We start from the raw sequence: 6,000 nt of genomic DNA on the forward strand, positions 1-6,000 counted from the left end.
AGATAATAGAAAAATGAGATAATGAAATTTTTTTGTCCAAAATACCTTCGAATAATAGAAAAATGAGATAAAAAAGAAAAATGTAAAGAAAAAAATATAAAAAATAAAACAATTTTTTTTAAAAAAAAATGTAAAAAAATTTTAAAAATAGAAAAACATTAAAAAAATAAAAATGGAAAAAAAAACATAAAAAATAGAAAAAACATGTTAAAAATTTTAAAAAACGTAAAAATAATTAAAAAATGTAAAAAATTTTAAAAAAATATAGAAAAGCATAAAAAAAATTTTAAAACAAAAAAATTGAAAAAATTAAAAAAAATAAAAAAACAAAAAAAGTAAAAAAATGAAAAAAAAATACATAAAAATAAAGAAAAATGTGAAAAAACTAAAAAATAAAAGAAAAACATAGAGTTAAAAAATAATAATAATAATATATGATTGGTTTTGTAACTAAGGGTAATATAGTAAAATATTAAACTAGGTTATTCATTAAAACCTTCAAACAAATAAGTTTTTGGTTCATTACCTAATTTGAACCAAACAATATTTGGTTATGTTTTATTCCCTATAACCTTAGTTATGTGATTACTTGGTAATCACATAAGCAAGGTTATACATGATATCTTGAACCAAACGCACCGGGTGCATTTGGTTGAGGGTTCTATTTGATTTAGGTAATCGATGATTCCTGAGTAATGTTCCATGCTCGACACGTCAGCAAAAGGGGCATTCAGCTCGGAATCGGGAACCTCGGAAAACTGAGGTTTTCTTGATTCTAAGGTAACAAAAATTTTTTATCCAAAATACGCTCGAATAAAAGAAAAATGTGATAAAAAAATGTAAAGAAAAAAATAAAAATAAAATAAAAAAATAAAAAAAATGAAAAAACATTAAAAAAATTTTAAAAATAGAAAAAAACATAAAAATAATAAAAAATAATAAAAAATGGGAAAAATTTAAAAAAACATAAAAACTAGAAAAATAGAAAAAATGTAAAAAATAAAAATAAAAAACATAAAAATAAAAAATAAAAAAATAAAAAATATATAAAAAAATAGAGAAAAACATAAAAAATAAAAATAAATAAAAACATAAAAAAAAAGTAAAAAAATAAAAAAACTTTTAAAAAAATAAAAAAAATGAAAAAATGGAAAAAAAAAATTTTAAAATAAAAAGATGAAAAAAATAAAAAAATGAAAAGCAATAAAAATTTTTTAAAAAAAACATAAAAATAAAGAAAAATGTGAAAAAGAAAAAATATAAAAAATGTGGAGTTTAAAAAATATATATGCTTGATTTTTATAACTAAGGGTAATATAGTAAAATATTAAATTAGGTTATTCATTAAAACATTCAAACAAACAAGTTTTTGTTACATTATCTACATTTAACCAAACAACATTTGATTATGTTTTTTCCATATAACCTTGGTTATGTGATTACCAAGTAATCACATAACCAAGGTTATACATGATAACTTGAATCAAACACATCCTAAGAGATACAATTAACGAATCTTATGTGGAAAAAATGAATAAAAAGAGTAATAATATATAGAGGAAAAAAATATCAAGGAAAAGTTTAGGATAGACACGATCTACTATTTTTATTTTTATGTGCTCATCACTTTATATATCTATCCCTGAGTTTTGTCTGAATACTTTTTTCCTCTGCATATTATTTTTTGAATAAAAAATCAAAGAAACGGTGTCAAATACTACATAGCTTCTCCCTAACTCCATCGCAACTCCCTTCTCCTCCACGCTCTAACATAGCTTCTCCCTAACTCCATCGCAACTCCCTTCTCCTCCACGCCCTAACGTCGCTTCTCCCTTCTTCTCTGCCCACGACCGCCCCTCCCCACTGACCCCCGTAGGCTCCAGAGCTAGCTCCAGTAGTCCTTCTACTTCGACTAGAGCACCCCCCCCCCCCTTTCTACATCATGACCAGACGACAAGCTCCACTTGGTGCCGCCTCGGCTCCGCTTGCTATCGCTCCCTCGTCCTTCCACCCCCGCGTCGGTTTCCCGCCGACGAACCATATTGACGCTGTCCCCCTCTTCTTCTATGTCGTGATCCGTGATCTTTGGCAACAAGCAGCCCTTCGACTCCGACCTTGACCCTCTTCGATTACGCTATCTGCCTCGTTGAGTTCTTGCCAGACGACAAGCTCCATTTGTTGTCACTCCGTGCGACCTAGCAGCGGTGTTCACTACCCACAGAGCAAGATCGGTACCTTCTCCCTTTCCCATGATGGTATCTCCTTCTTCCTCATGCCCTTTCCATTCTTCTCGGGGTCACGAAGAGTGTTTCTTTTGCTATTATAATTTACAAAGTTCGTGTGTTTCATTCTCTCTAATATCATTTATCATTTATTTTCTTATTTTACATCCAGTGGCTCTATGTCAGTGTTACATAGTAATTCTTGTCAAGTTTGACTTTCTGACTAAATTGTTAGGATTTTTTTTTTTTTAATGTTCTTCGATGTTGCTCTAAACAACCACCGTCTATGTGGTGCATCAAACTATTTTAGGCCCCATGTCAATATTAACTTGCTTGCAACAATGAATGTGCTTGGTAAGTTATAGATAGAGTATGATGTTGAATTTGTATGGTGTGTTACTAGTGATGGTTATGTGTATTCATAATAGCAAAAGAAACATACTGAATTTATTTCCATCTTCAATTTTTTTTTCTAATGATGTTCTTATTGGAACCCCAAGGTTGTTTTGGTGTGAACAACAAGTTAAGTTAGATCCTGTGTGTTTTTAACCTTGTGTCTAAGTGTGCAGGAACTTAGCACAGGTAGTCGAGAGGAAGACACAGCTAGCGAGAAGGATGACGCGTGATGTGTCCGAGGGATGAGGCACTACGGAAGAGTACACCGGCGGACGAGAAGGAAGCGTGCAGTGGTTCCGAGGGATGAGAAGTCAGAGCGGAAGACTGCTCGAGGAGCAAGAGACGCAGCTAGCAAAAAGGTCGGCATGGGATGCGACCGAAGGACGAAGACTGCGGATGAGTACGCTGGCGGACGAGAAGGAAGCACGCAGCGATTCCGAGGGACGAGAAGCCAGAGCGGAAGCCTGCTCGAGAAGACCGGAAGTTGGGTTCCGGTGAGCCCTATTCCGGATGACAGAGATCACCCAAGCGAGAGGAAGACTCGGTCTGAGGCAAACGGAGCCAGAGCAAAAGACCCGGGATGGAAAAAGTCAACGGGGTTGACTTTTCCCCTCCGAGCGCCCGGAGTTGACTTTTTGACCAGATCGCGTCAAACGCGATATGAACGTTGGGGGATAAAGTTTTATCCCCCCTCCCAAGGCGCCCGGAATCCCTTCGGGGCGTCCCGACCAAGGCTATAAATATAGCCTTGGTCCAGAAGCTTCAATCAATCAGAACTCAAGCAATTCTTTCAACACTTGTGTACTTCGTCTATAGTTTAGCTTCTTTTTGTGCGTTTCATCATTGTACGAGGCTTCTCCACCTGAAGGAGTTTTTAGTGTGATCATCTTCCTTGGATTAACAACCTCCCCGGTTGTAACCAAGTCAATCCCGGTGTGCCTCGTCTTTTCTGATTTACTTTCTATTTAGCTATTTTATGCAAGTGTTAGTTTAAGAGTTCGAGAAGGGTTGTAGTTTTATTTTTAGACTATATTCAACCCCCCTCTTCTAGTTGGCCGCAACGATCCAACAAGTGGTATCAGAGCTGTGGCGCTTCAAGAGGACTAATCGCCGATCGAAGCAAAGATAATGGCCAGACCAAGCATCTATCCACCGAAATTCGAAGGGGATTTCGCTACCTGGAAAAAGCGAATGCAGGTATTTTTTACAACTGATTTTAAGTTAATTTTAATAATGGAATTTGGTTTTGTAGCTCCAGAAGGCAAAGAAAAATATCAATGGACAAAAAAAGAGCAGGCCGACTATGTGGCGAACGACAAAGCGGAGTACCATCTGCTAAGCATTCTCCTGCCATAGGAAGTCAACCGGATCGGGAACTACAAATCCGTGAAGGAATTTTGGGAGAAGTTCCTCGAGCTGCACGAAGGGACGTCCGAAGCCAAGCTCGCTAGACGAGATCTACTTCGCAATCAGCTCACCAGCTTGCGACTTGGGGAAGACGAGACAGTTGCACATCTGCACTCGAGAATTAAAGAAATTGTCACCGGACTGTCGAATCTCGGAGAAAAGGTAAGTAACCGAGATTCACTAAGGTACGCGTTAAATTCATTTATGAGAAATTCAAAATGAGCATCACTAGTAGATGTCGTTTATATTTCAAAAGATTTAGAAAAACTTTCATTAGAAGAACTCTTTTCTACATTTGAAGTGCACGAATCAAGATGTGCAGGTATGAAGGAGCCCAAGAACAACGTCGCCCTCAAAGAATCGAGAGACGAACCTGAGTCGGAGTCTTCTCTCAATGACAAGGAAATGGTAATGATGGTAAGACGGTTTAAGAATCTTTGTAAATCTAGGGAACCTAACCATCTGCAGGGGAAAAAGAAAAGGATCATCCGTTACTACCACTGCGACGAAAAAGGGCACGTCAAGGACAACTGCCTCAAGTTAAAGAACAAGGACAAGGATAAAGGTAAGAAGCCTGTCCAAAAGCGCAAGGCCCTAAAGGCGACGTGGGACGATACGTCGTCCGAATCGGAAGTCGAGGCGGTCTCCGAGCTTGCATTAATGGCGAGTCATCAAGACGACGACTACGATTCAAGCTCTTCCGAGATGAGCATCGATGAAGGGGGAGCTATGTCGGAAGAAAACAGCAGTTCAGGGGAAGAAACGGACAACGAGATAGCCAAGGTAAGTCAGGTACGATCTCTTCCTCCCGACAAACTTTTTAAATTCGTTAAATTATTAACAAAAGATTGCTGCAAATTAGAAAAAGAAAATAAAAATTTAAAAGTAATATTAGCTAAATCTTGCCCTCTAGAAGATTTAGACAAATCAAAATTAGGAAATGAAAAATTGAAATCAGAAAATGAAAATCTGAAAATTCAAGTAGATAACTTGAAAACCGTGCATGCTCATCTAATACAAATTTTAGAATATTTAATAATTTAAATTGATATTTTCGATATCATAAGGGACATATTAGAAATATCTCAAAGAAATATGTCTCTAAGAAATTTTTAGTCAATTTAGTAGGCTGGAATCTATATTGGGTTCCAAAGTCCTGTCTGACTTGAACTTGAACTAATTAGAGCTTTCAGTGAGAAAATTAGATATTAAAATTTCTTTATGAGACTTGGTCTAAGGAAGTGGTTGTTGCTCCAATAACCAAGAAGACCTAGTGTCTCGCCATGACCTAGAAGTCAAAATATTGAAATAAATGTTTAATTAACTTTATAATAAAAACATTAAGGTGGAAATTTAATAATACTTTAAAAAGATTTTTAAAACATTTTTAAAAATAAAATAATAAATAAAAATCAATTTTTTTAAAAAATTTTTTGCATAAAACTTTTATATAAAAATTAAAAGTTTTTCTGAAATTTCTGCTTTACTTAGAAATATTTTCAAAAATTTTTACAAAATTTCTCAAGTCAGAAATTTTTACTTAGAGCTTTTCTTACAATTTTTTTTTGAAAATTTTACTTAACTAAAACTCTTACTTAGAAATTATTTAATTTAGAATATTTTTTGCTGAAAATTATTGAAGATTCTCTAAACTTAGAGTTTATTCAACTTACAATTTTTTTAAGAAAGTTAGAAATTTTTTTTAACCCTTAGATTTTTTTCGGAACCCCATTCTTTTATGTGATCAAAGGGGGAGAAGGAAAAGTATAAGTCTAGGGGGAGCTAAATAATTTTTTTTTTTTTATCATTTTGCACCTAATTGCAAAATTAGTTAGTTTATTATTATGTCTATTTTTACCCTAACCTAACTTGGGTTGCTCACATCAAAAAAGGGGAGATTGTTGGAACCCCAAGGTTGTTTTGGTGTGAAAAATAAGTTAAGTTAGGTCCTGTGTATTTTTAACATTGTGTCTAA

The sequence above is a fragment of the Zingiber officinale genome, chromosome 1A (assembly GCF_018446385.1).
Source record: "Zingiber officinale cultivar Zhangliang chromosome 1A, Zo_v1.1, whole genome shotgun sequence".
Classification (NCBI taxonomy): Eukaryota; Viridiplantae; Streptophyta; class Magnoliopsida; order Zingiberales; family Zingiberaceae; genus Zingiber; species Zingiber officinale.